Source organism: Musca domestica, unplaced genomic scaffold (genome assembly GCF_030504385.1).
Source record: "Musca domestica strain aabys unplaced genomic scaffold, Musca_domestica.polishedcontigs.V.1.1 73, whole genome shotgun sequence".
Classification (NCBI taxonomy): Eukaryota; Metazoa; Arthropoda; class Insecta; order Diptera; family Muscidae; genus Musca; species Musca domestica.
The window spans coordinates 2,032,074-2,046,799 of record NW_026712390.1 but is presented as its reverse complement, the minus strand read 5'-3'; the positions used below and the strand labels follow the sequence as shown (position 1 = coordinate 2,046,799).

At 33.0% G+C, this 14,726-nt stretch overlaps 1 protein-coding gene across 4 annotated transcripts in view; it reads left to right on the top strand.

Annotated features, from left to right (window-relative positions):
• Nucleotides 1-394: 394 nt before the first annotated feature.
• Nucleotides 395-14,726, top strand: part of LOC131806341 (endothelial zinc finger protein induced by tumor necrosis factor alpha-like) — a 115,652-nt gene continuing 101,320 nt past the window's right edge. For 2 of the 4 annotated variants that reach the window (XM_059130335.1, XM_059130334.1), the window contains exon 1: nt 396-1,110. The gene's annotated coding sequence lies outside the window, so the exon portion shown is untranslated. Of the gene's footprint in view, nt 1,111-14,726 lie in introns of all 4 variants that reach the window. The other 2 variants (XM_059130336.1, XM_059130333.1) reach the window with 2 other exon arrangements.

Genomic DNA, 14,726 nt, shown 5'->3' with positions numbered 1-14,726 from the left:
GTAAGACTAGCAGCCCTCAACCTCCCCCACCCCGGAACTCACAACGAATTTCAAATTCAAAAGTCCAGAATTCCGATTCATGGTCATGGTGAAATATTCGGTGAAACTGACTAACTAACTCAGAACTAAATATGATTTGTCAAATTCTAAGTTTGTGATTTCGTTTCAACACAAAACCAACCAAACAACAAAAACAAAAAAAAATGTTTCTTTAAAAACACGTCAAAATCAGCACAGCAGCACAGTGTTCTGAACTTGAAACCAAACAAAAAAAAACACTCGAAAGCGATAATAATTTGCAAGCAAACCAAAAAAAAAAAAATTATGAATAACGCCAGCGTTGAATAATCGAAGCCGGAGAAATAGAATCAAGGATCAGAAAAAACAATTTGAAAACAAGGAAAAAAATTCCAATACTCCTTTCAAGGGCATTAACCGGAAATTTCTTCAGAGAAAATAGAAGGAAAAACCCCAAAATTCATTCAAAATAATAAAAAAAATCAACTCCAAAATTACAATTTTGGCCAAGGCAAGAAATTAAAAAAAAAACAACAAATTTTTGTCAAAAAAAAAAAAACCAAAATCTTCCGCGAAAGGAAAAAGTTTTGAAAAAAAAAATCACCCTCTGAACATTTTGTGTGCAAAGCAAAAAAAAAAAAAACAAAAACAAATTCATAAAATTATTATAATTATCATCAGAAAAAACCAAAATATATTCTAAGATATTAATTATTAAAAAAAACACACACACACAAATTATGATATAAATGAATGTCTCATAAATTAAAAAAACAAAACCAAAACAAAACATTTTACTGCATTAAAATTAACAAAAACAAAAAATAAAAATTAAATAAAAAAACAATCCCCATTTAAAACAAAAAAAGGAGAACTCAACACTTCGAAAAAAAAAAAGATATTCAAAATTTTCTTTTTTGGCCCATTATCTAAACCCCCAAAAAAACCAACAAACAATCGTCCATTGCTGTTAACTACTTCCGTGGGCACACGCAGTATCAACTCTGAAAATTCGGAAAAAAAATACAACACTGCAACTTTTGGCTCCAAAAACAAATTTTCAACAAAGCCAAGGACAACTTCAAACAAAAGGTAAGTTTTCATTGTAGAAATAAGACCCTAGCTTGCGTTTGGACTGAGATTTTGATCAATGTAAATATTCACCGAAAGGAACGAATAGTTGGAACTCTGTCTATCAATTATTGTTCAATGAAAATTCGAAATAACAATTTGAAAAGCAAAAAAAAAAAACCAAAAACCAGTAAAGAAAGTCCTAAAGTCGGGCGGGGCCGATTTTATGATACCCTACACCACTTTGCTAATTTAGTAGAGCTCCGCATAACAATTAAAAGTTTTTATGGGAGAATTCAATCATAAACGCTATGATTATAATTATGATTTAAAGTTCCGAAGGACTAAATATGCCAAAGCATTTGTATCTTTTAAATTCGGACTTGTATTGGCCATTTGGTGCAAAATTAATTTGAAATCAGATAAAGATATATATGGGGGAACTATATCCAAATCGGAACCGATCTCGATAAAATTTGGCAAAGATATTTTTGAGCTGTATTTGATATATTTCCCTGAATATCGTTGTTACGGAGTGCATATTACGGCTGTAGGTAACAAATACAACAAATCGGATGAACAATATATATGGGATTTGTTCATTTGTTCATTTGATTTCCATCAAATTTGACATACTAGCTTCTAGACTCAATTCGGTCGTATGTGCAAAATTTCATCCCATTTGGGCTGATATTACACGTTTGGTGCACAATCAAAGGTAAATCGGACGAAGTTATATGTGGGACCTATATCCAAGTCTGAACCGATCTTCACCAAATTTGACATACTAGCTTCTACACTCAATTCGGTCGTAAGTGCCAAATTTCATCCAATTTGGACAAATATTAGACGTTTGGTGCACAATCAAAGGTAAATCGGACGAAGTTATATGTGGGAGCTATATCCAAATCTAAACCGATCTTCACCAAATTTGACATACTAGCTTCTACACTCAATTCGGTCGTAAGTGCCAAATTTCATGCCATTTAGGCAAATATTAGATGTTTGGTGCACAATAAAAGGTAAATCGGACGAAGTTATATATAGGGGAGCTATATCCAAATCTGAACCGATCTCCATAAAATTTGGCACAGATATTTCTGAGCTGTATTTGATATATTTCCCCAAATATTGTTGTTACAGAGTGCATATTACGGCTGCGGAGGACAAAAATAACAAATCGGATGAACAATATATATGGGAGCTATAGCTATATCTGAACCGATCTTCACCAAATTTGGCATACTACCTTCTAGACTAAATTCAGTCGTATGTGCCAAATTCCATTCCATTTGGGCAAATATTAGACGTTTGGTGCACAATAAAAGGTAAATCGGACGAAGTTATATATGGCAGCTATATCCAAATCTGAACCGATCTCGATAAAATTTGGCAAAGATATTTTTGAGCTGTATTTGATATATTTCCCTGAATATCGTTGTTACGGAGTGCATATTACAGCTGTGGGTAACAAATATAACAAATCGGAAGAAGAGTATATGTGGGAGTTATAGCTATATCTGAACCGATCTTCACCAACTTTGGCATACTACCTTCTAGACTAAATTCGGTCGTATGTGCCAAATTCCATCCAATTTGGGCAAATATTAGACGTTTGGTGCACAATAAAAGGTAAATCGGACGAAGTTATATATGGGAGCTATATCCAAATCTGAACCGATCTCGATAAAATTTAGCAAAGGTATTTCTGAGCTGCATTTGATATATTTCCCCAAATATTGTTGTTACAGAGTGCATATTACGGCTGCGGAGGACACAAATAACAAATCGGATGAACCGTGTATACATGGGAGCTATAGCTATATCTGAACCGATTTCGATCAAATTTGGCATACTTATTTTCAGGGCTAATTTGGTTGTATGTGCAAAATTTCATACTATTCGGGCTGATATTACACGTTTGGTGCACAATAAAAGGCAAATCGGACGAAGATATATATGGGAGCTATATCTAAATTTTTACCGATTATCTCCAATTTCAATAGGGTTCGTCCTTGGGCCAAACAAATGTTGTTTGCAAGGTTTCATCTCAATCGGATAATAAATGCGACCTGCATTTTGTTCACAAGAATACATGGACAGACGGACGGACGGACGGACGGGCAGACGGACTGACATGCATAAATCAACTCAGAAAGTGATTCTATGCAGATCCTCAAAAGTAACTATTGGTCTATCTCGCTTCCTTCTCCATGTTACAAACAAATGCGCAAAGACATAATACCCTTACCACTATGTGGTGTAGGGTATAAAAATACACCTCCGAGTTCGGAGAAGGGCAATATTGGCCCACTTCTTCTGGTACCTCCCTCAAAAAATGTCGAAATTTTCAAAAAAAAAAAAAAAATAAATAAATAAATAGCTGTACATTCGGCCGGGCCGAACTTTTAATACCCTCCACCATTTGGTAAAAATTTGGCAAATTTTCAAAAAAAAAAAATAAAATCCGTTTAAAATTCTGCTAAAATCTTAAAAATACCGAATGTAGCCGTTATATTAGGGTCTATACGACGACATGGACCCGCATACTCAACTTTTGTCACAAACTATTACAACATTCAAATGCGAAACTTGAAAAAAATCTATTTATAATGTAGGTAATATCATCAAAATACCCAATATAGGGAGGTACCATGGGGGTTATAAAACGTGGACCGGCACAGAAAATTTTCTGTTATACGCTGTAGTTTCCATTGCGAACTTCAAATACCAAATTTTAAACAATTCCGGTGAATAATGACGCTAAAATCATCAAAATCCCGAACATCGGGAGGTACCGTTATATGGGGGCTATACGAAGGCGTGGACCTGCACAGACAATTTTCTGTTTTAGGCTGTAATTTCCATTGCGAACTTCAAATAGCAAATTTTAAACAATTCCGGTGATTAATGTTGCTAAAATCAACAAAATACCGAATATCGGGAGGTACCGTTATATGGGGGCTATACGAAGGCGTGGACCTGCACAGACAATTTTCTGTTTTAGGCTGTAATTTCCATTGCGAACTTCAAATAGCAAATTTTAAACAATTCCGGTGAATAATGTCGCTAAAATCATCAAAATACCGAATATCGGCAGGTACCGTTAAATGGGGGCTATACGAAGGCGTGAACCTGCACAGACAATTTTCTGTCATAGGCTGTAGTATTCATTGCGAACTTCAAATACCAAATTTTAAACAATTCCGGTGAATAATGACGCTAAAATCATCAAAATACCGAATATCGGGAGGTACCGTTATATGGGGGCTATACGAAGGCGTGAACCTGAACAGACAATTTTCTATCTTAGGTTGTAGTTTCCATTGCGAACTTCAAATACCAAATTTTAAAAAATGCCGGTGAATAATGTCGCCAAAATCATCAAAATCCCGAATATCGGGAGGTACCGTTGTATGGGGGCTATACGAAGGCGTGGACCTGCATAGACAATTTTCTGTCTTAGGCTGTAGTTTCCATTACGAACTTCAAGTACCAAATTTGAAACAATTCCGGTGATTAATGTCGCTAAAATCATCAAAATCCCGAATATCGGGAGGTACGGTTAAATGGGGGCTATACGAAGACGTAGACCTGCACAGACAATTTTCTGTCATAGGCTGTAGTATCCATTGCGAACTTCAAATACCAAATTTCAAACAATTCCGGTGATTAATGTCGCTAAAATCCCGAATATTGGGAGGTACCGTTATATGCGGGCTATACGAAGGCGTGGACCTGCACAGACAATTTTCTGTCTTAGGCTGTAGTATCCATTGCGAACTTCAAATTATAAACAGATTTTTTTTTCAAGTTTCGCATTTGAATATTGTAATAGCTTGTGACAAAGGTTGCCTATGCGGGTCCATGTCGTCGTATAGACCCTAATATAACGGCTACATTCGGTATTTTTAAGATTTTAGCAGAATTTTTAACGGATTTTATTTTTTTGAAAATTTGCCAAATTTTTACCAAATGGTGGAGGGTATTAAAAGTTCGGCCCGGCCGAACTTACAGCTTTTTACTTGTTTTTTTTTTTTTTTTTTTTGAAAATTTCGACATTTTTTGGGGGAGGTACCAGAAGGAGTGGACCAATATTGCCCATCTCCAAACTCGATCTAAGTTTGATAATAATATTAGGATATACCAAGTTTGGACCAATTTGGATACTCCCTTTGAGAGTTATCGTGCACCTTAGCCATCCAGACAGGCGGAGAAACGTACGGACGGAGATTGCTAGATCAACTCCAAATGTCCTGAAACGGATTTTGTCCAAAGAGACCTAGTGTCTGGAATCGTTATTTCGTCGAGACATATTTTGGCCGCATCAAATGATGTAGACCCTCTCTAGCCATATGACTGAGGGTATAAAGAAAGTGACCATGTGCCAAATTTCGAATACTTTACGCATGAGGTGTAATTTTTTTATACCCTACACCACATAGTGGTAAGGGTATTATGTCTTTGTGCATTTGTTTGTAACATGGAGAAGGAAGCGAGATAGACCAATAGTTACTTTTGAGGATCTCCATAGAATCACTTTCTGAGTTGATTTATGCATGTCAGTCCGTCCGTCGGTCCATGTATTCTTGTGAACAAAATGCAGGTCGCATTTATTATCCGATTGAGATGAAATTCTCCAAACAACATTTGTTTGGCCCAAAGACGAACCCTATTGGAAAAAATTGGAGATAATCGGTCAAAAATGAGAGATAGCTCCTATATATATCTTCGTCCGATTTGCCTTTTATTGTGCACCAAACGTGTAATATCAGCCCGAATAGTATGGAATTTTGCACATACAACCAACTTAGGCCTGAAAATAAGTATGCCAAATTTGATCGAAATCGGTTCAGATATAGCTATAGCTCCCATATATACTGTTCATCCGATTTGTTATATTTGTTACCCACAGCCGTAATATGCACTCCGTAACAACGATATTCAGGGAAATATATCAAATACAGCTCAGAAATATCTTTGCCAAATTTTATCGAGATCGGTTCCGATTTGGATATAGCTCCCATATATAACTTCGTCCGATTTACTTTTTGTTGTGCACCTAATGGGCAATGCAAGCCCGAATTTCGAAGATTTTAGTCCTTTGAACTTTAAGTGATAATTATAATCTTAGCGTGTATGATTGAATTCTCCCATAAAAACTTTTAATTGTTATGCGGAGCTCTACTAAATTAACAAAGTGGTGTAGGGTATCATAAAATCGACCCCGCCCGACTTTATGACTTTCTTTACTGGTTTTTTTTTTTAAATATTAAGACTTGATTGGTATATCGTAAAGGAATAGTTAAAATATTTCCTCTCTTCGAGCTCTATCAAAATGTTTTTCAAATATCCAAAAATTGAATTTTTTCCAAAATATGTAGATATTGGGTCTGCAATTAGTATTTTTTTTACCAATTGTTGACGGTATTAAACGAGACCAGGGAGTGCTATAAAATTCTTTTGAAAATCGCTAGAAAAATTTTTTTCGATTTAAATTTAAAAAAAAAAAAATAATTAAAAAAATTAAATTGTTTTTAAATTATAATTATTAAAAAAATTATATTATATAATTAAAAATTAAAATTAAAAATTAATTAATTAAAAAAAAATTAAATTAAAACCACACCCATTTAAAAAATATTTATGTGTATCTATTTGATATTAAAGCTCTCTAGAAGCATAATTTTGATAAATGAGTTCCTTCAAAGTTAGTGTGGTCGATCTCCCCTCAATAAATAAAATATTAATATAAATATTTATTTATATTTACATAAAACAAAAAAATAAATAAAAATCGCGAAAATTAATTTATGTAAATCTATAAATGATAGAATAGGTGGCTTGGGGTTGCACTTGCAAAGTGGTGTGAGCGGGCGAATTATGCTGATGAGCAGCATATTATCCTTTATGTGTATTGCACCACATAAAAGGATATACATAAAAAAATATACATAATTATATATAATTTCAATTTTTTATGTATCTCTGCCTTTAATTGTCTCTCCCAACATAAATACCTGCATCCCGTATTTTGGAAAAAGCCAAATAGCGTTTTCCCCCCAAAATATAAAAAAGTACAGTTACGTTGTCAATAAAAACGGGCTGATGCCAACTGATGCTGTTGTTGCTTGCCACAATGACGATTTGGTGCGTACTGTCTGTTGGCGTTTGGGCTTTTGGTTGGGTGTTCGATACAGACCACAATTTCTGCCACTTTGCCGGATTTTTTGTTTTACATTTTTGGAAACGCAATTTTTTCAACCATTGCCAACGCATCAGCAAATGGAAGCCGGCTGCAGTTTGAACTCCCATTTTGAAAAAAAAAAAAATAATTCTGGCTGATAATTTCCCCAACCAATTGAAAAATAAAAAAAATTATAAAAATTTACCCCCCCCCCCCAAAAAAAAAAAAAAAAAAAAAAAAAATCTTAACTCATTATCCCTCATGTATGGAACTCCTGGGTGCGTAGACCTACCCCCCTCCCCACTCTTTATTACCAAACAACCATTGTGTCTGTTTATATGGGCTTATATGGTTCGGCCACTTTAATGACATGTAAAACTTCCCCTGATGGCCGGCCACCCACTCCCTCTCCCTTACTCCTCACCAATAATGACCACTCACATTGACCATTAACCAGCTCCAGTCTCATTCTGCACCAAAGCAAACGAGTTAAAGTCAAAAGGGGGTTGTTTGTTCGATGATGATAAGCCTACTGTCTGCCATGGCTACTGGCATCAGTAGCCGCAGCAGAGAGCAGCAGCAGAGAAACAATGTATATCCTTTGGGTGCCATCCTGCCAGACCATATGCATATGTGGAAATTTTGGGCAGAGCCCTGACATTACCAAAAAATGCATTCTTATGCATTCAGCCTTTGCGAGATGATGTGCATCAGTAATAGGCCCAGCCAGCCATAAAAAAAAAACACACACACAAAAAATTGGGTGGACAATGATGCCGGAAAATGCAAAGCATTCCACCACCCAACAACATGGGCGACATGGACATGCGGCCAGGGTTAAACAGAAATAGTTATATACAATTTCAAATACATACACATATATGTACACACATATATATGTGTATGTAAATAATTTACCACTACATAAAAGCCCAGCTGGAGCTGGATGCATTCTGGATGCATTGCCTGCAATTTTTTTTGGGGAGTTTTTGCTTTAAAATATTTTTTTTTTTTTTTTTTTTTGGGTGGCCAAAATGGATGCACCCGAATGGGTGCTTATGTACACACATACGCAATACCTATATATATCTCCACTTATATACATAACAATCCATTTGCATATACTGTATGGTATGGCCGAGCTCATCATTAATGATAACAACAACTTCACATAAATTGCTGCATCAGCATCCGGGCGGGCAGGCGTTCAGGCAGCAATAACATTGAGAATTTTAATTTGAATTTTTAATTTCCGTTACGATGGATGGATGGATGGCTGGTTGGTTGGGTTACCGGCCAGATAAAATGTCAGATGATTTTTTTTGGTTTGATTTTTTCGTTTTTTGCCCCCCGCTAAAGGATAATTGCAGTCGAGGTTATGAACAGGATTCATTTTGGTAATTTTGCATGATGTGCAATTGTCATTAAACTTATGTAAATTGTTGTATATATAATAAATGATAATGTTTATTATTATATACAAGAGGAAATTAAGAACACACACATATAAATGCACACACACACACACACACATACATGGAAATTGCCATTTCCTGGAATTTTTTTCAAAAGTACAGTTTTTATTACGAATTTTAAATACAGAATTTTATTGACCATCGAACCTTTTCAAATGGCTAGGCTAGTGGGGTGTAGAGAGGAGAGGTCATTGTTTGCTCTGACCACATTAACAAAAAAAAAAAAAAAAAAAAAAAAAAAAAAAAAACTGTAAATTACATCAATGAAGCCCTTATCCATAATGAGCAGCAGTAGCAGGCTCAATTAAATGTGGCAAGAGGAGGAGGCACCCCCAGGGAATAATTATTAATATTTGTTGGTGATTACAGCAGGGCATTTTGGAGGCAACTGTACTCGATAAATTTTCAATGGGAAATTAATAAATTGTTAATAGATATTTTAGATAAATTTAAAACCAGTAAAAAAAGTCCTAAAGACGGACGGGGCCGACTTTATGATACCCTACAACACTTTGCTAATTTAGCAGAGCTCCGCATAACAATTAAAAGTTTTTATGGGTAAAATTCAATCATACACGCCATGATTATAAATATAATTTAAAGTTCCGAAGGACTAAATATGCCGAAGCATTTGTATCTTTTAAATTCGGACTTGTATTGCCCATTTGATGCACCAAATTAATTTGAAATCGGATAAAGATATATATGGGAGCTATATCCAAATCTTAAGCGATCTCGATAAAATTTGGCAAAGATATTTCTGAGCTGTATTTGATATATTTCCCTGAATATCGTTGTTACGGAGGGCATATTACGGCTGCGGAGGACCAAAAATAACAAATCGAATGAACAGTATGTATGGGAGCTATAGCTATATCTGAACCGATCTTCACCAAATTTGACATACTAGCTTCTAGACTTAATTCGGTCGTAAGTGCCAAATTCCATCGCATTTGGACAAATATTGGACGTTTGGTGCAAAATAAAAGGTAAATCGGACGAAGTTATATATGAAAGCTATATCCAAATCTGAACCGATCTCGATAAAATTTGGCAAAGATATTTCGGAGCTGTATTTGATATATTTCCTCAAATATTGTTGTTACAGAGTGCATATTACGGCTGCGGAGGACAAAAATAACAAATCGGATGAACAATATATATGGGAGCTATGGCTATATCTGAACCGATTTCGATCAAATTTGACATACTAGCTTCTATACTTAATTCGATCATATGTGCCAAATTTCATCCCATTTGAGCAAATATTAGACGTTTGGTGCAAAATAAAAGGTAAATCGGACGAAGTTATATATGGAAGCTATATCCAAATCTGAACCGATCTCGATAAAATTTAGCAAAGGTATTTCGGAGCTGTATTTGATATATATCCCTGAATATCGTTGTTACGGAGTGCATATTACGGCTGCGGAGGACAAAAATAACAAATCGGATGAACAATATATATGGGAGCTATGGCTATATCTGAACCGATTTCGATCAAATTTGGCATAATTATTTTCAGGCCTAATTGGGTTGTATGTGCAAAATTCCGTACTATTCGGGCCGATATTACACGTTTGGTGCACAATAAAAAGGTAAATCGGACGAATATATATATGGGAGCTATATCTAAATTTTGACCGATTATCTCCAATTTCAATATGGTTCGTCCTTGGGCCAAACCAATGACTTGTGAAAAATGTCATCATTATCCGGAGAAGGGTATTAGTAAAACCATAAAATCAATGGACCGACATCCAATTTTTCTGTCCACAACTATTTCGACGTCTCCATACGTAAGCCGCAGAGGTTAACAGTGACCTCAATATAAAATTTGAGAATTTCAGCTCTATTGCCTCTCCCAATACCAAATGTAGTAGTATTTACTACGCATTTCTAAAACAATCTACATCTCTCCATCCTAGACACCAACAGTGATCCAAAATTACTACCATTTAGTACTTTTCGAATAATTATAGCATGCATTTGCAAAACGCTAACATATCTCAACACGAGATAACAAGTGAGCCATATCTCAGCTCCATATATATTTAATTAATACCAGATTTAGTAGCATTTAGTATTTTTGGAACAATTGCTATAGTACGCATATCTCAATTCCAGATACTAAAAGAAGCCTGAATAAAAATAAATAATTATAATATAAATAATTATTTATATTAATATTTTTTTAAACCTATAAACATCGCGAATTTCTTAAAAATATGGATTTTTTAAAAATATTTGTTTCGAGAACTACCCACAACGTGGATTTTTTTAATATTTATATATTTTTTTGAGAACTATCCACTACGTGGATTTTTTGAACGACGTGAATTTTTTAAAAATATTTTTTTTTCGAGACCTCTCAACGACGTGAATTTTTTAAAAATATTTTTTTCGAGACCTATCAACAACATGGATTTTTTAAAAAATCCATCCGGGACCACTCAATGACGTGAATTTTTTAAAAATATTTGTTTCAAAAATTATCCAGCAACGTGGATTTTTTTAAAATATTCTTAAATTACTTATTCAACAGAGTGGATTTTTTAAAAATTATTTTTCATGATCTATTTTTCAACGTGGATTTTTAAAAATATTATTTCATAAATTATTCAACAACGTGGATTTTTTAAAAATATTATTTCATAAATTATTGAACAACGTGGATTTTTAAAATATTATTTCATAAATTATTCAACAACGTGGATTTTTTAAAAATATTATTTCATAAATTATTGAACAACGTGGATTTTTAAAAATATTATTTCATAAATTATTCAACAACGTGGATTTTTTAAAAATATTATTTCATAAATTATTCAACAACGTGGATTTTTTAAAAATATTCTTTCTTCATCTATTTTTCAATGTAGATTTTTAAAAATTACTTTTCATTATCTATTTTTCAACGTGGATTTTTAAAAATATTATTTTATAACTTATTTAACAACGTGGATTTTTTAAAAATATTATTTCATAACTTATTCAACAACGTGGATTTTTTAAAAATATTCTTTCATAACTTATTCAATGGCGTGGATTTTTAAAAAAATATTATTTCATAAATTATTCAACAACGTGGATTTTTTAAAAACATTATTTCATAACTTATTCAATAACGTGGGTTTTTTTAAAATTATTTTTCATGATATATTTTTCAACGTGGATTTTTTAAAAATTATTTTTCAAGATCTATTTTTTAACGCGGATTTTTTAAAAATTATATTTCAAGATATATTTTTCAACGTGGATTTTTTAAAAATATTTTTCAAGATCTATTTTTCAACGTGGATTTTTCAAAAATATTATTTCATAAATTATTCAACAACGTGGATTTTTTAAAAATATTATTTCATAAATTATTCAACAACGTGGATTTTTTAAAAATATTATTTCATAAATTATTCAACAACGTGGATTTTTAAAAATTATTTTTCATGATCTATTTTTCAACATGGATTTTTAAAAATTATTTTTCATGATCTATTTTTCAACATGGATTTTTAAAAAATATTATTTCATGATTTATTTTAAAGTGGATTTTTTAAAAATTATTTTTCATGATCTATTTTTCAACGTGGATTTTTTAAAAATTATTTTTAATGATCTATTTTTCAACCTGGGTTTTTTAAAAATTATTTTTCATGATCTATCTTTCAACGTGGATTTTTTAAAAATTATTTTTCATGATCTATTTTTCAACGTGGATTTTTAAAAATATTATTTCATAACTTATTCAACAAAGTGGATTTTTTAAATATTATATTTCAAGATCTATTTTTCAACGTGGATTTTTTAAAATATTATTGCATAACTTATTCAACAACGTGGATTTTTTAAAAATATTATTTCATAAATTATTCAACAACGTGGATTTTTTAAAAATATTATTTCATAAATTATTCAACAACGTGGATTTTTTAAAAATATTATTTCATAAATTATTCAACAACGTGGATTTTTTAAAAATATTATATCATAAATTATTCAACAATGTGGATTTTTTAAAAATATTATATCATAAATTATTCAACAACGTGGATTTTTTAAAAATTATTTTTCATGATCTATTTTTCAAAGTGGATTTTTCAAAATATTATTTCATAACTTATTCAACAACGTGGATTTTTTAAAAATTATTTTTCATGATCTATTTATCAACGTGGATTTTTTAATAATTATTTTTCATGATCTATTTATCAACGTGGATTTTTTAAACATTATTTTTCATGATCTATTTTTCAACGTGGATTTTGTAAGAATTATTTTTCAACGCTGTCTATTTTCCAACGTGGATTTTTTAAAAATTATTTTTCAAGATCTATCTTTCAACGTGGATTTTTTAAAAATATTTTTCAAGACTTATCAATTTTTCGTTTTATGAGCTTCATGGATATTCAAAACTTTTACCCATTTGGGGGAGGTACCAGAAGGAGTGAACCCATATATTCCATCTTCACACCAGAGCTTGGTGTGAATTGAAATATTGTGAGACAATCCGACTCACATTTTATAAGAATTATAATTATTCGAAATTGATGGAGTGGACCGATATTATCTATTTTCACACCTGACCTGGCACTGATGCGAGTATTAGGATTTGCAAAGTTTGAGCAAAACAGATTATCGTTTTTCTTTCTGCGCTCTTTTTTTTAATTTCGGCCTTTTTTAAGGGAGGTACCAGAAGGAGTGGACCGATATTGCCCATCTCCGAACTCGATCTAAGTTGATAATAATATTACGATGCAAAAAAATTGGACCAAATTGAATACTACCTTCGAGAGTTATCGTGCGCACCAGCCAGACAGACAGGCAGACGGACGGACATCGCTAGATCGACTCCAAATATCCTGAAACGGATTTTGTCCAAAGAGACCGATGGTCTAAAACCGTTATCTCGATGAGGCAACTTTTGGTAGTATCAAATAATATATACCCTCTTTAGCTACATGGCAGATGCATATATAGTAAAAATATCACTACAGAGCTTCAAAAAATATTTTAAAAATTTCCTACATAGACTGAAAAAAATCTAAGACACAGGCAATAAACTCTCCTTTAAAAAATCCCCATTTTTTTACAAAAAAAAAAAATGTTCACCCCTTTCAAAAAATATTTTATAAAAAAAAATTCCGGTGATATTGGAACTGTCATCACCTATGATAAATAAGACAGTTCAGTACGATATAAATATTGACCGGTCTAGGATGTGTTTTTGTCAGATATGTGTACCCAGGAGTGTATCCAGCCCCCTCTCTTCTATATGAGTTCGAATTTATTGCCATATGAGTGTTTGTGAATTTGTCAACCAACTGGAAATCCCCCTCCTCCCCTTATGGAACATGAAAAATTCAGCCCAAAAGAGTAATGGGTGACCATTTGAAAAAAATAAACAAAATAAAATAAATAAAAAATAAATAAAGAAAAGAACGAAGTAGCAACTCCTGCAATAACCAAACTGATGGTCATGTGTGCATGGAGCTATGATGGTCTGTGCCTGTGCCTTGATGGTGGGCTACGATGACAGCAAATACAGCCTCTGCTACACCAACAAGAGGCATGTGGCTGTTTACTTTCCTTTATTTTTGCACTTCCCCTGCTGTTGTTCCGCTGCTACATGTTAAAGTTTATTTTTATTTCAGTTCTCGTTTTTTTTGCGATTCTTCTTCTTTTTATTTGTTAAAGGCTTTCGCGGTCTTTCTGTGTTGCCATTGTAACACTCCCCTACCTCCCTCCCTCCCTCACACATTCACACACCCATTGAACTGCGTTTGTTGTTTCAGTTGCTACTTTCTTTTTATGGGTTATTTTTTTTTGTAGTCCATTTGTCTTTGCCGGATTGTATCGGTTCTTTGCCCAACCATTGTTGTTGCCATGGCATCCTCGGAGTAGGATGTGTCTGTGAAGTTCAGTTTTCTTGCTCTTTGTTTTTATTTTCACATTTCGCTTTTCTGTTGTTATTTACC